Source organism: Melospiza georgiana, unplaced genomic scaffold, assembly GCF_028018845.1.
Source record: "Melospiza georgiana isolate bMelGeo1 unplaced genomic scaffold, bMelGeo1.pri scaffold_51, whole genome shotgun sequence".
Taxonomy (NCBI): Eukaryota; Metazoa; Chordata; class Aves; order Passeriformes; family Passerellidae; genus Melospiza; species Melospiza georgiana.
Genome location: NW_026652218.1, coordinates 565,974 through 589,367, shown reverse-complemented (window position 1 = coordinate 589,367; position 23,394 = coordinate 565,974). Strand labels below are relative to the sequence as shown.

Sequence of the window (23,394 nt, the reverse complement as noted above, 5' to 3'; positions counted from 1 at the left end):
AAGAAAGCCATTCACAATTGGGCTACCAGTGCTGAGCAGTTTTCCTAGGCTTTGGAAAGCTACCACCTTAAGAAACCCAAGAGATTTTCCTCCAGGAGGATACCAGCAGCAGCATGATGCCAATGTTTTCCACTCCTTTTCTGTGTCTTTTAAGAGTTCCGCAGTGCCCAGCAGGAATGAAATGACCTGTGATAATGTGATTTGAGAGCTCTGTGTTGTTCATTGCCACATGAGTTTTCATGACAAGCTGGACACCCCAATCGTGGCTCTGTCGAGTTAAATTCATCCCAATTCTGTGCAAACAGCAGCCCTGAGATGCTGAGAAGAGCAAGCACAGTGGGTGGGTGTGCATGCACACACCCAGGGGCTGACTGCTCTGTGGGCAGATGGTTTTGCACTGTTGTGAATCATCATACTCCGAAGCTGGAGGAAGAAAACAAATATATATGAAATTAAAAGATATAAATCTATATGAAATGGAAAGATATCAAAATGAATGAAATAATACATATTAATTTATCATAGATGCAATTTAACACCTATATACTATTGCCAGCTGGGGGTCTGTGTACAAATCATGAACGGGATGGGGCTGCTGAGGAACGCGCCTCGAGCTGCTTGTTTTCCGGCATCAGTCTCATTACATGGTTATGACCATGGGAAGATGCCAGCAGCTCACCTCACTGGCAGCAGGCAATGAACTTAATGTTACAACTTACTTTAAAAGTTTTTTGACCAATCACACAAAGCAAAGCATGTTGACAGTAGTTCTATCCAATCACTATAAGCACACGTACCTTTTGTTAAAACAATGCTTGCTTATTTTCAATACAATACCTGCTTGTAAGCCTTAAAACACAATGGACAGAGTTCCATTATTAAGCTTAGAAGTTCCTAATATCTTGCTAGAGATTCTTTTTGGTAGCTTAGGGAGTCATTCTAGCCAAGCATTAATACACAGACCATTGTTCTATTTGTCCTTATTTTTCTACTACTTATATAACTTTTCTGCTGACAAGTCTCATGGCTGCTGCTTAGCTCTAATTGCAGTTCTGCTGTCTCTGAGGCCTGCCTTTTGCAGCTTTCCCAAAACCCTCTGATTTGAAGGATTCCCACAATTCCCTCTCTTGGTACAACTAAAAAGAAACCTTTGTAACCGTGTTGTTTGTTAACTACCTTGCATTTCATACTTTTACTATAGTATACCTGCTTATTACTTGCTTAAACCATCCTTTTTGCTAGCATTAAGCCTTGCTATATTCCAAGACAGCAATTTTAATGCTGTGAAAGTCCAGTCAGTTCAAAGGGCATAAGTCATGTCTGACAGCAATTAAAAGTCATTATCCAAAAAAGTTTAGCCTGTTCCAAGGTCTTATTCAAAACCTTCCTCCATGTCTATACCTTCATCCACCATCTCTGTGAGATTTCAAGAACTCTCTGTGAGTTCTTGAATCCATTTCCTCCCTCTCTCTCTTGTATGATGAAAACTTTTTGATAGTTTTGTCCATCATTTCTCACACACACCGACGTATGCAAGGTATTACAATTACTATCACTGCCAAAACACCCAATACACATAGAGACCTATTCTACAAAGTTCCCTTGGCCAAGGTGCAAAGCTCCATCCTTGGAACAAATCATCTAACCATGACCCACCATCTTCTTTAACTGGAGCTGTCAAATCTTTCAGCTTTTGTATGCTTTTGTGGATGGATTCAGTGAGTGATCAGACAGGTTCATGCAACACAATCCTTCAAATTCCTCACAACGATGCCCATGTTCCTGTAAAAGAAAATCAATTGCTGCTCTGTTCTGTAAGGTTGCATGTCTGACAGCATTAACATCAGTCATCATGTCACTAATTGCAATGGAAGTAGCACTGTCTTCTTTCTTCAGCGAACACCCCAATCGGTGTAATGGTTTCAATGCCTCGCCCGAGGCAAGTTGATGGAGAAATAAATTCAATGTACCTCATTTTGCAGGGCCCTAGGGTCTGAAATTGCTATTACAGGTTTTTTTATAAAAATGGGCAAACCTTTTTTCTCTGTGTTTTCTCTTGATGGCTTTTTGAATGATAGGTGCTATCAAAATGAGTTGTCTGATGCTACATGGGCCACATTTAATTTTTGAGAGAATGTCCTGCCAGGCTCTATCTCCACAAATGAGCCAATATTCTGTTGCTAATTGGCTTGAGGACTCATCTAGGTCATCTACTCGTCAGCAGTTTCACCCTTAGGGGGCACTGGGATAGTACAATTGCACCACAAACTTGAGTATCTGTCCTCAGGATGATGGGGAGTAATATTTATCTGTGGATCTCCCTGGTACTGAAACTCAGCACAAAATTCTATCACTAATGAACCAAGAATTCCAATTCTTGAGGTTCAGAAGGTGCTTCAAGATGATCAGGGGCCCAGTGATGCCAGCTGTTATGGGATTGGTCTCGTTGGCAGCCTCACACCAATATTTGTCACGATTGGGTATTGGCTGCTCCTTGGCTGGCACAGGCACACCGACCAAATGGGTTTCAAAGGGTTTGTCTGGGCTGAAATGGGTCAAACACACAGTGTCTGAGCCTGCTGACTTGACTAAAGCAAGGCAAACATTCATTTTTGGTTGATCTACAGGCATGTATGCATGCAAAAGCAAGCAAGCAAAACCAACAAGTGCCAGTATATCCTTTGATCAAACTCCGTGTTCCTGTTCAGCTGTTTTTTGGCAAAAGTTTCCTCATCTATTTCAGTTTTCAAGCACATCTTTTAGCATTTGTTCAGGGACTGGCCAATTATAGGGCACTAAACTGTCCCTCTAACCTTCATTTTTTACAAATCTGGATATCTTAGAATTCTTTTGAACACCATGGGCACCATGCTTTTGCTGAAAGAGCTCTATGATACAAACCATGTTCACAGTCCAAAAATCAACAATCAATCTCAAGATTTGCAGCTTTCACAGACTGAACAGGGAACGTCTGTCATGAACCGTAGCTTCTCCATGGGGCTCATGTCTGCCTGCTCATTTCCCTGCTGGTGGAATTGTCGGTGCACTCTTGTGTATGAGACGGTTTCATATCCTTCGCAGGGACCCACTTAGGTCTGGCACCTGTGCAAACACAAGCATACCCTTTGCCCCAAGTGATTAGTGGAAATGGTCCTTCAATTTGTCCTAACTCAAGGTTTCTGATCAAAACTGCAGGATTTTCTTTCAATTTTGCCTGTGTGTTGTTTGAAAAGTGCCTAAAAATTGGAGGATTAGGTCCTGCAAATGCGCTATTCAAAACATAAAGACATATAAAGCTTTGCTCAGCCTCGTCTGAGGTGTTGCTTGGGCCACTCTCCCTTTTGCTGATCTAGAATGGGATTTAGAGTGTGGTGCATCCTTTCAACAATTGCCTGACCTGTGTGGGAATAGGGAATTCCAAAAATGTGGCGAACACCCCAGTCCCTCAAAAATGTCGCCAATTTTTGAGCTGTGTATGTGGGGCCATTTGTTGGTTTTCATCTCATGGGGGATCAGTTTGGCGAGCTCTGGGCCCAGTGACACTGACAAGGACGAAAGCAAAAGACGAGAGGCGCTCTCTCTTCCCGGGACCAAAGTCCCACAGCTTTAATGGAGAACAGCTCCAGAAGAGAAAGGGAGTGTCCCGGAGAGGAAAGAGGATGTCCAGGGGAGGAAAGAGAGTGTCCTCCTCGTGGCAGGAGACTGTAAGTGCTCGGAGAGGGGGACAGTAGAAAGGAACTACCATAGTTTAACATAATAAATCACCACACTGTAGTTTTCTGCATAAATTGCTGCACTTGTTGCAAACAAAATCCTAAAATCTCCCCAAAACCAACCGTGCAGTCCCAAATGACTACAATGTGGGAGAAAAACCACTCAACCACCCTGTATTCCCAAGCACCAGGTGTCACAGGGAGCACCAACCCCTGCAATTAGAAAGTCCACACACACAGGCTCACCAGGAAGGGAATATCTCTTTATGAGGGGACAGAGAGCTCACTCTTCTCAACACAACACACACCATCCACCACATCAGCATCCACCCACATCATCTTCCTCAAACATTCACACACTGAAAACACAAGCACAATTACAACACACAGGAAAAACAGCAGCAATAAAACAGGATTTTCTCAATTCACCCCCAGAATTCCTAGCAGGTCCTGATTAACACAGCAAAACCTTTCTACCAGCTGCCAGACCCAAACCCAAACTGTACAGTCATATGTTGTGCGCAGGACATCTCTGTGTGACTTAGGAACAGCCCTTCCCCTGCAAACGCCTTACGAGTTACTTTATACAGAGTTAAACATTCCCTTTCTCCACAGTCCCAGCAGTCTTGTCTGTCCCCCACGAGGAGCAGCGGAGAGTGGAGGTTCCTCCAGGAAAGGAATGTCCTGGCAGCGCCCAGAGACATCCAGAGCCCGGTTGTTCTTGCTGGAGCAGAGAAGCGTTCCTGCCATGGTCACCAAATGAGGTGTGGAATAGAACTCACAACAGTTAAAGGTAGAAGGTGGTGTCTTCATTATAGTGCCAGGCACACGAGGAGTTGTCTCCTAAAGACATGTGTGAAGAAGCACTGTCTCTCTACTGATCTAAAAAAATCTTACATATTCATATAATTCCCAAAACAACTAATACGTATTCATTAGGTAACCCCACCTACCCCCTTTGTATTCAAATGTATTATAACTGAGTCCAAAGTTCCTTCACAGTTGCGGATTCTTTCACATCACATGGGTGAGTGGGTTTTAAAGTGGGGAATGGTCTCCTTCTGATGAAGGCCAAGACGTCTTCCTCAATTTGATCTCTTTACTTATGATCTGTTGGCAGGCTTTCGCACCCCTTGGCTATAGCTGAAGTTTTGGGGCCCAGGTGCAGGCTACAGTGCTCTTCTTTGCCACAAAGAATCTGCATCCCATCCTGCTTCTTCAAACATAGTAAAGACAGGCAAGTGATATATTACTCTAGCCTTAACTACCTTATCTGCTAAAAATTAACTATCCCCTATTATTTCTACTCTTCTTGCTATACTCTTTCCCCCTAACTAAATCTTGCTAAAATTTTAACTCTTCCAGTTCTTTTAAATCCTGGATTCATGGCCTCATCTCACACACCAGCCATGGGTGAGCCGGTGCTGTAACTGGGAAATTCCACTCCTGAGCAGGAGATACCAGGCCTGGTTCTGAGTTGGAAGGGTGAGAAGGATGAGATGTACAGCGTTTTGATCCAGGGGATGTCCTGAAAGCGCACTGTCTACCTGCCCCTGCTGCCGAGCACCACGCTACATCTCCTTCTCTTGGTCGGCAGATTTTTAGGAATCCAGGGCTGTATTATTTGTTAGTGCAACAAATACAATGAATTTGCTTTGCAAGCCCAGTTTTGTCCTGGGTTATTTTCTGCATGGGTCTCCTCCTGAACCTGTGACAATGACCAGCAGGGACTTACAGGACACTCCTATTCTCATGTCAGTAAATTCGGAGAAGTGATTTAAGTGTCAATAAGTATCAATCAGTAAATCAAATAATTTGGGGGAATGTGATGATGGTCACAAGGGTTGCAGGATGAAGAGAGAGGCGAGAATGTTGACCTCATGTTCAGAAGGCTTGATTTATTATTTTATTATATATATTATAACTATACTAAAAGAAATAGAAGGAAAAGTTGTCAGAAGGCTAGCTAAGTTAAGAATATAAAAGGAATGAATACCAAAGGTCTGTCTCCTGGCAGAGAGCGAGACCCAGCTCTGCCATGAGTGGTCAGTAAATCCAAACATCCACAGTAGATCGATGGACACAAATTAGTAAGTGAGATTGCGGGGTGTGCACATATTAGGGAAGTGATTCCCCACACACCCAGTGCTGAGATCAAGGATTGCCTCATTTCTAACCCTGAGCTGGCAGCAGGGATCAGGCCCTGCTTGGTAACGTTCATTTTGAAGACTTCTGTTGAGCAGGTAAGAATGGTCAAAATGAAATCTTTTCCAGCTGTTTCCCTTTGGTTTACTTGTTTGAGGGTTAAAATTGTGTGCTGCAGGTGTGCTGGGTGTGTGCAGAGCAGTGCAGCCCCACAAACCCCTTGGCTTGCCCACAGGTTGTCATGCCTTGTTGCCAGGTGTGCCCAGCTGTGGCAGGAGAAGGAGCCCGCAGCGCAGTGGGCACCGTGCCCTGCCCAGCCAGGGCTATCTGGCACAGAGCAGCAGCAGCGCCAGCACCGTTCAACCCGCTCCTGCCTTGGCTTCCCCTGGCACACAGAAGCCTCTGGAAATCAGCACCGCCAGTGGCGTTCCCAGCTTGGAGCAGCTGCTGCTGGCGGGCAGATGCTGCCAGTTCAACTCCTGCCAAAGGGGAAGAGAGGCAGAGATGTACACGCACCAGAGCCCTGGGCATGTCCAATAAAGGTGCAAATATGTGGGGAAATTTGTTAGAAAGCATTTCAGCTGTGATGCCAACAGTGGCTTCTCTCCTGGCTCTGTGTGTTCTAGACGAGTAATGAAATGGTTGGCTCTGACAATTAAGAAGCAGATGTTATGTGGATGTTCAAATGTGTAGTGATGATATTGTAATATATCCTCCCATAGTCCTCTTTCCCGTCCCCCTTGTAATAGCCTGGGTAGTCAGGGCATTTGGGGAGGGCTGGCTTGTGACCAGCAGGCAGGGTGTAACAACACCTGACCTCCAGTCGGGATGCAAGAAAGTAATCTCCACCAATGGACAGCAGAGAAAGAGTTGACTGGCAAAACTTTTGGAGGGGCTGAGGGTATAAAAGCCAGAGCATCGTTTTTGTAGATGAGCACATGGCTGCTAGTCAGAGAGACTCCCATTGCCATAATTTTTCTTATTCAGTCCTTTGTTAAGGTTTACTAAACCTTAAAAATTTTAAAAGTGAGAGTCATTTCTCACATGTGCAATGCTGTGGGCCATTGTCTTGTTCTGGTTTCCTTTGCTTGGGTCCCATCTGAGTGCTCAGCTGGGGTACAGGCTGTAGGTGCTTGGGGCACTCCTGGAGTTCCTCTTGGATCCCTGAACAGGGTTTGGCCCATGAGGGGGTTTTGCACTGCTTTGTGACACAGAAACACTTCCCAGGCTCTTTTGTGTTTGCTGTAGGAAAGGTTGGTTATTGCTTTGCATAAACTCACAGACCAACATCGAGCGTTTGCTTTGTGATGTCAGGGCATGGTTGCCACCTTGTCGTCGTGACATCAGAAGGTTGCCTTGGTGCACAGAAGACCTGAGTGTCAGAGCAGCCCTAGGCCTTGCTCAGTTGAGGAGAACTTTTCTGGTTGGGGTATTTGTCAGTGGGTAGCTGCCCACTGACAAGAGCCTTGTTTCTTCTATTTACCTAACTTTCAAAAATGACAATATTTCACCATCTGGCCACAGCAGCTTTTGCTGCTTATGGCATTTCTTTTTCCGCGTATTACATTACACACTTTGCACGTAAGTAGAGTTTTCCATTCTACTTAGGTTAGGGTGTATCCTTACCTGGCTTTTGTATGTCTTCCTGCTCTTTCTTGGGGGCTGAGTTTCTGATTTTGAAAGAGAAAGAGCATTAGGATGCCAGTGGTTTGGTAAAGCTCCTGTCAAGAGGTTCAGCTAAAAGGGGGTGTCTGTAGCCACAGGGGCAGCATTTGCAAGGGAACCTGCTGCGCTTCCATTCCCTCCACAGGAGAGTCTGTGGCAGCAGAGTCTTTCATTTCCTCAGTTTGCTGGGACAAGCAGGACAACTTCCAAAATGAAGACTGGGAGGCCTTCTCAGAAGGCCTTCTAAGGACTTTGTAGTTCTCCCCAAAACTCAGGGAAAGCTTCTTTTGTTCCAAATTTTGTAATGAAAGGATTTGACTGTCTATTTTGACCCTTGACTGAGTGCTAAAAGAGTGATTCCCTTTGCAGTGAAGTGCAAGTGCCAAAGCAGTGAGTGTCTGCTCCTGCGGCCTGGAGCTGCTGCTGTGCTGTTTCACAATAGAACTGCCACAGCTCAGGGGGATTTGGGGCAAGCTTTTCTGGGGGACTGTTTTCAGCAACTTAATGGGAATTAGTGCATGCAACTTCTTTTTTTAAAAAAGTACCTGAAAGACAAGAGAACAATAGCTGCTTTATCTGCTGGACAGAACAGAAGCATTGAGTGTTGAAGAACAATTTGCATTTTCTTGATCATGTTTGTATTCATTTGCTGGCTAAACTGGCCAAAGTGTAGGCACAACCAAGATTATTGTCCTGATCTCTTGCTGGCTGTGTGAAGGAACTATGTCATGTGGAGGGATGTTGATAAAGAAAAATGCTCTCTGTTTGGGTTGACTTCTTCTCTTCTGTGGGATTCAGCAGCCCAGGCAGTTTTCTCACAGCACTTGTTCATTTTCCTTGCCCACTACAGGTCACCTGAAGCGTGTGTTCAGAGGTGCTGATCCTGAGGTGAGTGACAAAGGAACATTTAATGTTCCTGGTGCTTAAGAATTGTAGAGCAAGCTGTGAGCTTGGCCTGTGGCAGTAGAGTGTAGAGGGCCAGCTGGGCAGGCTGAAAGAAAATCCATTTCCATGTCTGCAGCAGCAATAACAAAGGCATCACTGGCTATTTCCCAATTTTCCATTTCAGAACTTTCAAGGAATGAAAAGCTCATTTTGCAGAGAGAATGTTGCTTCTTGATAGTAGCCAGGGCGAAATGTCTAATTCAGAACTATTAGCAATTCTGTTGAATTAGCCCATTTAAATTTATTGTCAGTGACTTAGAATCCCATTGTTTTCAGAGTTTCTGATTTGTCCTTAGCAGAGCTGGTTGTAGAAATAGAGCTGAATAGCATAAAGTGCTGAATAGAAATAAGGGTATAAATTATAGGTAACTTTGTGTCCCTCACACTGCTGTCTGTCCACAGATCACAGAACCAACAGCAGTCTCTCCCCTGGCTCCCTCTGCTCATGGAGAGGAGGCCGAAGAGGAGGCAAATGGGGTGGATGAGCGCCAGCCTCCAGCTGTGCTCACACCACAGCCTGAACATTCTGAGCCAGTAAGTGCCAGCTGTGTGTGCTGCTGTCTTTAGTGCAGGGCAGAGCTGCAAGTTTCTGACCAGCCAGCACTTGCTGTTGCTGGCTGAGGATGCTGAGTGCTGGAGTCCTGCCAGGACCGAGTGATTGCCCCCAGCCTGTGACAGCTGGACAATGGGCTTTGGTCTGTCATGTTTAGGCACCAGCTTCCTGGCATTTTGATAGGGGCCAGCCTGAAGCACAAAGGCTCCCTGTTCCCAGAGCAGGGAGCATGTCAAAGACACTGTGCTCAGCCTTGTTGGATACACAGGGGACACTGTGGCATGGAGAGACCTGTCCCCCTGCACACACTGGCCAAGTAGCTGCAGGCACAAAAAAAATGTTGATCTGACCACACAAGTTCTTTCTGGTGCTTTGTCTTCACAAACTTCTTGGGTGTGTTTACTTGGGACTATTTAAGAGACACACTGGGGATGTAGAGTTGCTGCTTGAAGTCAGGGAATTTGTTGCCTTTGTTACCAGGTTGCTCTTTTGCCTCTTCAGGCAGAGCAGCCAGTAGCAGAGCAGATAGGTGCTCTGAGTCTGCCTGTTTCTTGGTCTTTGATAAGCTGCAAGGAGATGACTGTGTTGTCCATGAAGCTGTGGGGGGGCATTCTTGTCAGGCGTGGCAAAAGAAACAAAGGGAGTAGTTCTGAACCCTTCTTCTGAGGCAAAAACCAGACACTGCATGTGTCTGTCGATACCTTCTATTGTGTAGTCTGCTTTGAAAACCGCATTTGAAAACTGCATTGGAGCCTAGAGTGGGAGCAAAGCTGCAAGTCCTTGACTGCTGTCTTGTAATGCTAAACCCAGAATGTACACCTTGCAATGATGCCTGCAGTATCTGAAGTGCAATGGGCACCTTTGTGGCTGGGGAGCTGCGTGGGCCAAAAGGACGCAGGGCTGGCGGCCGTGAGCAGCTGAAGATGAGGCAGCGTGGGGCCAGGGGGCCAAGAAGGCCAAGGGCACGGTGGCTGTGCCAGCAGCAGTGGGGCAGCAGGAGCAGGGCAGGGAGCGTGGCCTGTGCTGGGCAGCGCTGCGGCCACAGCTGGAGTGCTGTGTGCAGCTGTGGGCCCTGGGAAGCAGAAAGTCATGGAGGGGCTGCAGCGTGGGCACAGAGGGACAGGGGAGCTGGGCAAGGGGTGCAGCACAAGGCCAGGGAGGAGGTGCTGAGGGAGCTTTAGCCTGGACAATGGGGGCTCATGAGGGACCTTCAGGCAGACTTCCATAGATCCCTGCCTTGGATCCATAAAGCCAATGCTCAGCACAAGGGCTGTTTCCCTGCCAAACATCCCTTCACTGCATCCAAGTGCTTTAGACACTGGAGTAGGTAACACTTTCATATTTTGTTTATTTGTTTGTTTGCTAGAAGGAGAAGCCTTGTGCAATTTCTGCTTCTCCAGGGAGCAAGGGAGCTTTTTTCTCAATCTTTCCTCCCCTTTTACAGCACTGGCAGAAATTCTGCTAGAATTTTAGTGTTCAAGGAGGCAGTTCTGGATAATGCAGAATTTTTGCACAAGAACACATAGTTTGGGGCAGGGATGTTGGTGCAGAACGAGCTGTTCTGGTGCCAGACCAGCCGGTAGGGCTTGCCCATCATTTTCAAGTTAACGGCTCCCTTGTCTTTTGGCAGCCCAGGCAATCAGTGTGTGTTGTGTTCGGGAATTGAGCAGGAAATCAATGCCCTTGCATTCCAGCTGGTGCTCAGAGATCACAGGAGCTGGGAGGGGCTGGGCTGCATTTCTGATTCCAGCCACTTTAGCACCATCAGTGTTGTCCAGTCCAAGTGAAGAACTTGCAGGAGCACAGATGCACAAAGAGTGCAGTTCCCAGTGCAATGCTCTGGGTCTGATTGCATTCCATAAGGACCTACATGCTCCAGATTCCCCAAGAGTGTGGGTTACTGAAGCAACAGGAGAACAAATTCAGGATGGCTGCTGATCGGGGCACTGCCACCGAGTGCTGATGTGTGTAGCGACAGAAAGGACAGTATTGATTCAGGGTGACCCCCACGTGGGGAATAATGTGCTTTGGCTCTATGATTTAGAAGGTTAAACAAATGCTTTCTTAAGCTATGTTATATTACACTAGTACTCTATTAAAACTATACTAAAAAGATACTTCACTAAAAAGCTACTAAAGAAAAACTCGTGACTGTCTCCAGGCAGTCTTTTATCTAATTAGCTAATCAATCTAAACAACTATCACTAAAATCCAACTAACAAATCACTTTCAGAAAACAATCACTATAACACATTCTTCATATACTAAAAAACAAGAATAGACAGTAGAGATTAGAATTGTTTTCTCTTCTTCTCTAAGTTTCTCACTACCTTCCCTTAAAAAAAAACCTAGGAGAGAGAATTATATCTCTCTCCATTCAAAGAATGTAAATACCACAGTACAGTAAAGAGAGATTATAAAAGTGAGATCTGTCTGTCTATCTATCTATCTATTTAAATCTTCCTGACTCTGCTCCAAAGCAGTGGAAGATGCAAAGCTCACCTAAAGGCATCCCTTCAGGAGAGACAAACAGAACATGGCAGAAGCAGAGAGAGGCCCTCACCAGACCCTTGAGAAATGCCACCCCTTCCCTGTCAGCTGCCTGAGAGGCTGCTGGAGCTTCAGTCCCAGTGGCCCCTGATTGTAGGGCCAGGGTCACTTTGGAATCTGTGCCTCCCCTCGGGCAGAGAACGACCCAGGAGAGCAGCAGCACAGTGCTTTGGGAACAAGTGAGCCCAGCAGTATGTGAGTCTTGGCCCACAAAGGGCATATGGGAAGTTGAAACCCATCTTCTCCTGCTTTCTGTGCAGGTGCTTCTAGAGAAAGAGCAGGAGCACACTGCCTCATCTGAGATGCCCGGCCAGACTCAGGGAGAGCTGTTCCCAGCCCGAGAGCAGGAAGAGCAGCTCAGGCAGCAGGTGGAAGAGCCACAGGAGAATGGCCAGGTGAGCCTGACTGGCCAGGGCACAGAGGGAAGGGCAGGAAGAGGGGCATAAACCAGAGCTCTTGGGACTGAGGAGGCCAGGAGTCCCACAGGCCCTGGAAGGACAGAGCCTTGGAATCTGCAGAGATCAGCACCAGCACAGGAGGGTTACAGTGGAAGCAGAGCTGGGTAGGGAAGCAGAAAGAAGGGGCTGAATAAATGTGATTTTGAGGCTAAAAGAGGGAAAAGCTGAGCCTGATGGCAGCTCTCAGTCACTTGCTCTGCTTTTGTGTGTACAGAACATCAAGGCAGAGCCACAAGCAGAGCTGCCTGAAGCTCAGAGTGCCATCATGGCAGTGAAGAGGAGGAATGAAGACATCCAAGAGGAGAAGAATCTCCCTATGCACAGGGGTAATCAACAAAAACAGGTGAATGAAGGAATGGCAGCCACTCCACTCATGAGAGAGAGTCCTTTCCATTGTTGTTTACAGAAAATTGACAAACAGATGCAGGCACAGCTGCAGGAAACTGAGGCTAGGACCAATGCAAGGAAGAAGAGGCTAGACGAAAAAATTAAAATCATCCAAGAGAAAATTAATCGCCTCCTTCAGGAGCAAAAGGCTCTAGAAAAGCAAGTGAGGGAAATAGCAATCAGCACTGCAGTCACCCAAGGGTTGGTTTCTGCCCTCCTTGCCTTTCCAGTGCAGAGCAGCAGGGGTGGGTGATGCCTCTGAGTGCCATCCTGATGAGGCCTCTGTCAGAGCTGCTCTCAAGGACACTTCCTGCTCTGCTGGAACTCAGCTGATGCTCTGGACAGTGGCATTACTCCTCTGGCCATTTAGCCAGCAGTCATGCGAATGAACTCCTGCTGGCTTCTTCCAGGTGACCTTGTTTCTTGAGGTGTTTTTGCAGGTGAACATGGTCACTCACATAGATTTGGAATACGAGCTACAAGCTGTCTGTATCCCTTGCAGATCTGCTCCTGTCCTTTACTTTCTTCCCAGTCGATGACTCCTGGATGACGGGGACAAGCTGTAGTCTCTGACTGCTTTGTTCTGTTTGACTTGAGGTGGAAGTGTCACCATCCTACCTGGCAGCCTGCAGAGAGTTCCAGCAAATGACGGGCAACCAAGAGCCCTGAGGCTGGCATGAGGCCCAGGAACTGACCCATCCAGAGATGCTGCAGGATAAGCACATCCCGAGGAAGGTGCAGAAAAAGAGAATTTCATGGCAGGAGGTAGAACATTAGAATGAGGAGCTGCAAATGTATCTGCAGACCTATGAGGGGGAAAGGAGTCTTTGGGAGGAAGTGGAGCGGTCGTTGCTGCAGTCATCCTTTAGAACAAGAAACTGGCTATGAACTCAAGTCAAATCAGCCTTTGCTTTTGACCATTTGGTTTCACAAGTGGACATCCAAAGCAATCCAGTTGAAGAGCTCTGCATGTGGCTGACAGCAGCTTCCTAAGGGCTTGCATTTCAACTGGCAATCTCTCTTGCATTTCAGGGCAATCTCTGCCACACCTTCCTGACATCAACTCATTTCTTGTCTCAGATCTACACCGACTCTGACACTGAAGCTGCAGCAGAAGCAGCAGCGCCATCCCAAGGAGCCTTTGCTCCCCAGCTGAAGAAATGGAGCCTGAGCCCTTGGTTCACCTCCCGTGCTGACCCAACTGCTGCTCAGCAACAGGAGACGGCGGGTGACTCCCTGGAGCAGCAGAGTACGTCTGGTATCTTTCTTATCTGAGGGACAGTGTGTTGTGTGCACGTGTCAGTATAGCTGTACCAACGGTTCTGATCAATTTAGTGTCACAGAAGTGCTGGCAGTGCTCCGAGGCAGCAAGAGAGAGCTCTGGGTGTTCCTGCTGCCTCTGAGGGCAGCTTAGACTGGCTGGAGTTTGCCTGAGCTTCCCTCTCTGCCGAAGGCAGAAGCAGGGATTGTTCCTGGATAAGCAGAAGGCTGTGACTGCTTGAGTCCTAGCCACTGGCAGAAGCCCTGCTCAGATCAGTCTCTAGGAAAACACATCAAGCCCTTTGTGATTCTGCAGCACAACCCAATGAATCTGCTTCTTGCCCTTAACAGCTGCCAGTGCTGTGCTCTCAGATAAGATCTGGTAGGGTTGAGAAGAGAGCCCAGTGGATTCTGTGTCTGCCATCACCTGTTGGGACAAAAAGGGCACCGATCTGCGCCTCGGCGTGGCTGATCTCAAAGCCCATCCTGTTGTGTCCTGAATGGGGGCAACAGCTTGTCTGGGGCTCAGGCTCACTCTGGCTTCTTCCCATCAGTGCCTGTCAGTGCTCATGCTTGGGCTTTGCCAGCCTTGTTGTGGTCGTTGCCCTGCCCCTGAGGGCTGGTGGGAATGCAGAGGCTGGAGCCTTCCTTAGCTGGGAGGGTCCCGCTGCTGCCCGGCTGCTGCAGCGCGGAGCTGCCTGAGGCAACAGCCCCTGCTCTGGGCCGGCTTCTGCCTCGCACGGCCTGGACTCACAAGAGGGTCAGCATCTCCTCTGGGCAGCTCTCTGTGTCACAGGGGCGCCTGAGGAGCACTGCTGTCCTCTGTGCCCGCCGTGCCGAGTTGGGAAGATGGGGACGTGTGTGGTGCTGAGAGGGCGAGTGCAATGGGAGCGACTGAGCCGTGCTTTCAGGGTGAAGAGAAGCGGCGCGGTTCTTCACGCGGGGCACAGGCAAGGGCATCTTAGAGCTCAGCCTGCTCATAAAGGGTGAGGGTCCTGATGCTGGAAGCCCTGTGGGGATTGGTTCTAGCATGAGCTGCTCTGGTTTACAAACACAGAGGCATTCTTCTGGCAAACTGCTGCAAGGTGGAAAAGATGGGAACACTTGGCAATATTCCTCCTGTTCTGAACTTGGCATCTGTTCAGAGGAATTGATTCTAGATGTCCTGGTGCACTTAATCTTAGCAAGTAGGAAACCTTTTCTAAATCTCACAGTGTTTATTTCCAAGAAAACAAAGGCACTGTTAGTTCCAGCTCTCCTAAATGTTTCTAGATGACAAACTTACTTGCCTTGGTAGGTATTCTCTTCTGGTCTCAGTCTCCTCTGAATGTATCTCCCTGTGCTTCCCTGTGTGCCTGCTGTCAAGAGGTCTCTCCCTTCAAAGGATGCTGGAAATCAGTCTATGTGCCAGCCACTTGTGCTGGGGGCCTGCTGTTCTTTTCTTCTTGTTCCAGTTCCCGTTCCTGTTGTTGTTAGCCAGCTGTCCACAAAGGGAGGGCTCAGAGCTCCAGACAGTGGGGCTGCCTTTTGTATCTCCTAGAAGGTGAGATCTCTGCTTTGAAGTGAACATCTTGCATTTTGTTTCCCTCAGGGAGAATGGTGAAGATGGAAAATCCTATTCTAAAATACATCAAACTGGAAAATATTGGCAGTGGGTGAGTCCAAGCAATGTTAATTTTACAAAACTATGCATCAGATGTTTTGCTGGCGGAATAGGTATCAAGTGTGAAGTCAGACAAGCTGCAAATGTGTTCAGGCACTGGGCTTAGATTGTCAGTGCTGATCAGAATTTCTAAGTGTGCTCAGAAGGCATTGTCAAACACATCTCAATGCTTCCAGTGTCTGCAGGTCTGGGGTATTTACAGCACAGATCACCTGTGTGGGCTGGCTTTCACTGCAAGATCTAAATGGCTTCTCCTCTCTCTGCTTCTGTTTTGTTTCTAGGACTTTTGGAGATGTTTGTAAAGCACTTGACACTGCCACAGGAGGAGAGGTAAATGTGAACAGCCCCTGCAGACTCTGCTGCACTTGAGGGCTTTCCCCTCTGGTGTGAGCTGTGGCTGGAGCTTTGGGCAGAGCTGTGCTGAAAAGGCACAAGAAGCACAGACTGGTGCCAGCCCACAGAACACATTTGGGACTTTGTCCTCCTCAGCTGCCAGAAGGAAGGCACAGAGGGCAGCAGTTCCTTTCAGAGAAGGACACACTCACTCGCTCTCCACTGCTAAAACAAAGGCGCTACCTTTGAGCACCTCACTGCTCTTTGGGGCTACAGCTTCAGAGTCCTGAATTCTCATTTCTGGCTGCCAGCAAATCCATCTGAAAGTTACTGGTAGTTCCTTAGCCACCTGCAGTGCTGCACTTGGGAACTGCACATAGGGAGAGATCTGCAAGGCGTCCCTGAAAGCCCTAAGCCCTGCCCATAGCCCAAGATGTATCCACAGATTATTAAGGCATGGATTACTTCTTCTGAGTCCCAAACAAAGCAGCAGAGAGTGTGGTCAGAGGTTTGTGGGTGATAACTGAGACACTGCTGTTACCAAGTGGTCAAGGCAAAATGTCAGTGGCCCCATGTGTCCTGTAACTGGCTCCCAAGGGAGCAGAGAAATGGGCTGTTGGAATGTCAGTTCCTAACTACTGCAGTGCCTAATCACAAGGCAGTTTGGCACAGCTCTGCTGTGTCATTGCAAAATCACTCGCTCCACGTGTCTTGTGGTCTCGTGCCACCAACGTCTCAAGTTACTGATTTTCAATGTCGTTTTAGGTGGCCATCAAGAAAATACAGCTTCAAGGACTGAGGAAGAAGGAACTAAAAGTCAACGAACTCATGGTCATGAAGGTGAATAGAAATCCCAACCTGGTCAACTGTTTAGACAGGTGAGTTGTGCTTTTGTCCCATGAATGTTTGTTTGCATGTTGCAAACATGCAAGGTAAAATCCCACTTTGGTCACTGGCAGAAAATAGAGCTGTAATTATTGGCTAATTATTATTGCTCTTTTCATCTCCAGTGCATGGGAAGAGATTGCATTTTGTCTGCATTAGTCTTCGCTGGTACGTGGTATTTGAAAATTGTTCAAAAACCCGGATGAGTTGTGTCTTACTAAATCAATGATCTCTATATTCACAGCCACCACTTTGTTTTGGAGCTTGATTTTTTTCAAGTGTCTTCTTACGTCCAGGTAAACTAACAAGGATTTCCCTTGGATTGTTGCCACTGTTTTCCATTGCTATGCATGCCAGGAAGACTAGGTGCTTTTTTTCCAGAAACACCATGCATGACAGGTTTTTTTTATCCTGGCTGTTACTAAACTGCACATTTTGCTTGCTGCCCATCTAAGACATCTCCTTTTTTGCAGCTGTGCCTTTCTCCTTGAGACTGCACAGATGGCAAACAATGCACAGCCAAGAGGGAATGTCTCTTCCTTTATTTTGTCTTTGTCTCAAAGGGACTTGAAAAGAAGAACCAACCTGTCTTTTCCAAACAGCAACTTAGCCATGTACATTCATCTCCATGCCCTTGTTTCCTTCTTTCAGCTACCTTGTGGGTGAGGAACTGTCCCTGGTTATGGAGTACATGGATGGAGGCACTCTGAGCAATGTCATCAGCCAGACCTACCTGTCTGAAGATGAGATGGCAGCCATCAGTCGGGAGGTCAGCAATCCCAGCTGTGTTTCCAAGGACTTGGGCAGGATTGTCTGGGAAACAGGGGCTCAGAGCTGGAGTGATTTCCTGGGCAAAGCTTTGTTTCTGTGTTGCTGGTATGCTATGGGCAAGTAAAAGCATCTCAAGGGAAAGGCCTGCCAGTGCCCCTGCACTCACTGTACTCAGTGCCAGTACTCTTATCTCCTGCTATTGTATTCTCGCTCTGTCTTTTGTATTTGTATTTGCTGTTCTCCACCTTGCCTCTCTAAATGTTTGCCTGTAGTCTGTCTTCACTGCATTCCTTGCCTGTAAAAGGAAAGGTGCTGGTGGCAGGATTTGAAATGACCAGAAAAGAAAAAATACTCATTTCTCAGACTCCTCAGCTGAAAAGGATAGAAGTGCAGCCAAAATGCTCTTTGCCTCCGCAAAGTGACTGGTGTGATACTTCCAAGCCTGTGCTGAGGCCAGCAAGAAAATCTTTTCCATGCAGCCTCCCACCCAAAAGTGATCCACTTCACACCAAAGGGAGGGACTTTTCCTTTCAAAACCCCTCCTTTGTCCTCTGCATGGAAAAAGCAGGTCCACTGCAGCAGGAGTCGTCCTGGCTGGTTTGCAGGGGACAGCCTACAACAGCAGGTGCTGTTGCTCTTTCAAAAGCTGATGTGCCTTTCCTCAGGAAGGTCCTGCGCTGCAAGTGTTGGAGCAGCAAGCTCTTCCTCTCAGTGCCCATTACTGTTCTGCCCTTACTCCCCATTCCCCTGGAGAGGGAATCTTTTCGATTCTTTGTTTCCTTTCTTTTGTGATGAAATCACATCACTCATTTTTGCCCTCCTGTTTCTGTTTTCTCGCTCAGTGCCTGCAAGGACTGGATTTTCTTCATTCATACCATGTCATCCACCAAGATGTGAAGAGCAGCAACATCCTTCTCAGAACTGACGGTTCTGTCAAGCTGGGTCAGTATATTCTTGATCAGGTGCAGCGTTCCAGGGATGTGGGTGTGGGGCTGCTTGGAGTCACTGCCAGCTCCCCAAAAATGGTGCTGGTGGCAGTGCAGGGACCCCTGCTGCGAGCTGAGGGCACAGTTGCAACGTGCACAGAGGTATTAAGAACCACAAGCAGTCAAGAGTGGCCTTGCTCTGTGTGTGTCCCTTCTAGACAGAGGGATCTACAATCTAAAGCTTCAGGGGAATGAAGTCCACTGCTGTGAGCAGCATTAAGAAACCTGGGGTTTTTTTGAAGTGGCCAATTCCATACTCCCTTGGCTAAAGCCCCAAGGAAATCGAGTGTGGACAGTTCTCCAGGAGATGCAACAGCACATTCTTAGCCTGAGAGTGGGGAATTCTTTTGCTTGGTTTCCTAATTGGAGCTGGCTTTCACGGTTTGTTTTTTTCTCCACAGCTGACTTTGGCCTCTTTGCTCAGCTCAGCCCTGAGCAGGGCAGACGGAGCTCCGTGGCCGGCGCTGCTGGGTGGCTGGCGCCTGAAGTGGTGACAGGTCAACCATGTGGCCCCAAAGTGGACATATGGTCTTTGGGAATTGTGGGCATCGAAATGGTGGAACGAGAAGTTCCTTCCTGGAATGCAACTCCTGTCTTGGTAAGGTGCAAATACTCACTGATCCCACTGTCTTTCTCAGCTGTCCCATGTTCTGTGTGCCATTGGACAAAATCCCATTGCCATCTGCTGGCACCACTTCCACCAAGGTCCCCTTCTAAAAATGCCCCTGCAACACATCAGTATCTGCTGTAGCTTTGGTTGTATCAGAAAGGGAAGTGGCAGTTCAGAAACCTAACCAGTTCAGAAACCTGCCATTTTGGCCTCCAGCCGTGCCTGACATTTCCCACTTGTTTTTTGAACAATGTTGGAACTCTGTTTCTGAAGGACAAGAATTTTTCAGTGGACAGGGTAGACATGTGATAAATATCCTGAGAAATAGAGGTTAGACCTTCCCAGTTTCAATTTTATAGAAAACATAGGAAAAAAGGAAAAAGAAAAGTAAACAAAAAAGGAAAAGAGAAAAAAACCTACTACCAAAGCAATGCCCAAGCAGTTCTGCTTGCTTTTTCATTTTTTAAATGCAGCTCTTCTCTTCCATTCTGTAGCATCTTTTCCAAATCCTGTGGTTGTTGAAACTTTCAGGCTTTCAAGTCATCTGTACATTGTTCAGTCACGTGTGTGGGTGGCCTGGATAAGTTGAGGATGTGTTTTTCTCCGACTGCAGTTAGAATTGTTTGCCAAACCCTTGGCTGTTTCTTGGTACTTTAACAAGTTGATGAACTTGCAGGCAGGTGCCTGAGCTGGGATCCAACATGGGCAGTTGACACCGGTGCTGTGTTTCTTTACCTCAGGAGCAGGGCCATCCCTGGCCTGCACTGTTATAATGACAGGGAGGGCTCCAGCTCCCCACCATGGCCAGTGGCTGAGCTCAGCTGAGAGTCAGGATAAAACCCTCTTTGTCACCTCTGGTGATGTGGGAAAAGGACAGAAAGCCGCATAAATTATTTGTACACAAGGGGAGTGCATTGCCATTTCTGGCTTTGAAATTCTCCTTTGGCTTAAAGAGGGTAATAGCAAAGTCTCTTTGGTCACCATCTATTTCAGTGCCATGAGCACAGAGTTATCATGACAGTGGTGGGCATTTTTATGGAGACTCCAAGGCCTCTTGCCATTGTTCTTTTTCTCTATTTGAGATGGATTCTGCAAGTTGAGGTTTGAATAGTTCCAAGTTGGTGTCTTATGTTTCTAAATACCATCTTGCAAAAGCAGAATGAGCTCTCTCCCCCTGACTTGTCAGCGTGTTAGAGCTTGGTTCCACATGAACCACACTGGATAATGATCAGCTGATGTCTTGCCAATCTACACTGTAATTCCTTGGCCTGAGGAGTATCAGAAAGACCTGCTGAGCTCCATGGACACTGTCAGCTGCATGGAAGTGAGCATCCTTGGCCTTGCTGAAGAAACTGGAGCTCAGCTTAGGTTAGATGCTCTTGGGCAGGAGAAAGGCTGGAATCCTCAGGGGTTTCCAGAGGCCTGCATGCCCAGAGGGACTGAGTTCTGGGGAGCAGCTGGATGTTTCTGCACATCATGGAAGGGGATTGCCAGACAGCTCAAGCCTCACCACAGGCAAACACTTCCCAGCTCTTCTCAGGCAACATTTGCTTTGGGTTTCAAGTTGTTCCCTTGACTTGTCTGTCTGTGAAGATGCCCCTAAAACCACAAGGCAAGCCTCTCAGAACTGGTGTTACATTTCCAGAAATGAAGAAAAGAAGGCCAAACACAAGAAAGTTGCTAAGGCACTGGTTTTTAGAGAGGAACTTAACCCCCTGTGCAGTTTCTTCTCACTGGGAAACGTGCCTGAAACCCGGGCATGAGGGTGTAAAGGCCACAGAGTCTCTTCTGCTTCTTGTGCAGTGCTGCTGAAACACTCAGTTACCATGTTTCTCTCCCAGCCCAAGTCACATTCTGCACATCACCAAGCCAGAGCCTGGTGATGTGGAGAGCCTGCCAAAACCTCCCATTTGTTTCCTGGCACTTTCTGGGATGGGCCTACCATTCATGCATTGACTTGAGTAGCCAAATGAGTAGAGGGTGACCATGGGGATGGAACCTCTCCTTCTGATTTGACCATGAAAGGTTTTTCTTTTCCATATAAGGAAAGCAGAAATTTTCAGACTGCTGAGAAACAGAGCTGCAGGTGGCTCCTGTGTGTCCAAGCAGGCGTTTTCATCCCAGTACATTTGTGCATGGATCATAATGTGTCTGTGTTGAAGATGAGATTCCAAAGATTTGTTTCCTTACCTGAGGAATACCTGGTGGATTTCCTTTCTTTCCCTCAAATTCCCATTCTTTTCAAGAACAAAGCAAAAAGCTTGATTAGTTTTGTTTTGTGGCAGCGGTGCTTAAGGGACCAAGAAGCTCTGCAGAAATACTTTCCATGTACTAACCCTTGGATACAGTAGAGTTAGTATAGGAAAGTCCTTCTTCCAAAAAAGCCTCTCAAGCTGGTATGAATCGTCAGGGAAGGAAATGTGCTTGTGCTGATGGAGTTCCCACTAATTAGGTCAGTCAATGTAATCAGCTGCCAAGGCAAGATCTGTGAGATGTTGGAGAGGCTGTGGCTGCATCAGGGTTTGGGGTTTTTGGTTGGTAAAGGAAAGTCATCTCTGGGTCTCTGCCAGGGCAGAAACTGCCACTGCAGAGTGGAGCTTAATCAGTGGGATCTGGGAGAGCAGTGACAGATGGGAAAGAAGCAGGTGGAGCCTGGTGTCTCCTTTTCCCCCAGCCCCAACTCCTGATAGCCACAGGAGGAAGACAAAAGCTGCAGCAGCCCAACCTATTTTCATCTTGCCTGCGTGACTTCCTGAGCTGCTGCCTGCAGAGAGACGAGGCGCAGCGCTGGTCTGCCAAGGAGCTGCTGCAGGTAGAATGTGAAGGGGCTGCAGGTGAAACAGGCTCTGAAGGATGGGCTCTCCCTCCACTCAAGCCCAAGGCAGCAGATGAGCCCCCTTCCTCCTCACCTCCATTCTTGGTGCTCTTCAAATGAAAACAGTGAGGAATCCTGGACTGGGCTGGGCTGGCAGGGACCTGCAAATGTCCTCTGGTGCAAGTGTCCTGCAATGAGCAGGGACTTCTTTAAAGACATCAAGTTTCTCAGAGCCCTTTCCCACTGGAGCCGGAATGGTTGCAGGGATGGGGCACCTACAAGCTCTTGGGGCAAGCTGTGCCAGGGTCACACCATGCTCCGAGTAAACAAGTTCTGATTAGATCCTATTTGTGTTAAAAAATATTCACCCACATCCTATTGTAACTGGCCCTGTTAAAAAAGATGTCCTCCACTTTCCTCAAAGCCACTCTGAAGTTTTAGAAAGTGGCAATAAAGTCTCCCTGGGGCCTGTTCTTGACAAAACTGAGCAACCCCACCTCTCTCTACATTTCCTGAGTCAGAGAGGTCCTCTGGCTGTTTCTGTCACCTTCTTTTGTAATTTGGTGGGGTGTTCAGTTTTATGTAATGGCAACAGAATTGAAGTAGAGCAATGCAGGGTACAGAGACATGAAATGGTGGAGGAGGAACCCAAGGAAGCCAGTCACAGCTGAGCAGTCAGAGGTTTGGCTGTGGGCAGGAGGGGCTGTGGGGGGCTCACTGTGAGCCTCTGAGGGGCCCTGGTTTGTGCCCCCCAGCCCACCCTTAGAGGTTTCTGCCACGCAAACAGGGACAGCTGGGAGGGACTTGTCCCAGCCCCATCTGCTGCCTGGCACGCTCAAGCAGACGGGAACTGCACCAGGGTTACTGCCAGGCTGTGTGGCAGAGAGGGAACTGCAGGGCCCAGTGCCACTGGGCTGGCCCTGCTGGGAAGGAAGGTGCCATCCAGCACACGAGGGGCAGGGCATGGAAAGGTAGACACTGCTTTCTGTCCCTGTGGCAATCAACACAGTGCCTGTCTTTCAAAGAGAGGGACCAATGAGAGGCTTTGGAGTTTCCTGAAAAGAAGAAACTCCAAGGACAGAAAGCACCATTTCTAGAGCACTGGCAGGGCTAAAATCTCAGCAAGATGAAGACACCTGTATAAATGGATGAGTGGGATTCTGGGCCAGGTTTGCCTGTGATGGCAAAGTCTGCACATAAAGATGGAGGTGTAGACAGTCCCATTGTTCCTCTTCCTGCATCCTTCTAGGAGCAGGAGGAATCCTGTGAAGCACTGAGCTTGGAAAGTCATGGTTCATTGTTTTTTGTTGATCTGTTTTTTTTCCCTTTGGGCAGCATCCATTTGTAAGATTTGCTGAGCCTGCGTCCAGCCTGGTGCCACTGATTGTTTCAGTGAAGAAGAGGAAGGAGACAAGAATGTGACAATCATCAGGACCATTTATTCCTCAATCAGTTTAGAGTAGGATTGTAGGTTAGGATAAGGATTAGGATTAGGATTAGGATAAGGATTAGGATTAGGATTAGGATTAGGATTAGATTAAGGATAAGGATAAAGATAAGGATAAGGATAAGGATAAGGATAAGGATAAGGATAAGGATAAGGATAAGGATAAGGATAAAGATTAGGATTAGGATGAGGATAAGGATAAGGATAA

The 23,394-nt window shown here is 47.5% G+C and overlaps 1 pseudogene; it reads left to right on the top strand.

Moving 5' to 3' along the window:
* The first annotated feature begins 5,122 nt into the window (after window positions 1–5,122).
* LOC131096530 (serine/threonine-protein kinase PAK 3-like) lies at window positions 5,123–23,164 on the top strand (annotated as a pseudogene).
* The last annotated feature ends 230 nt before the right edge of the window (window positions 23,165–23,394 follow it).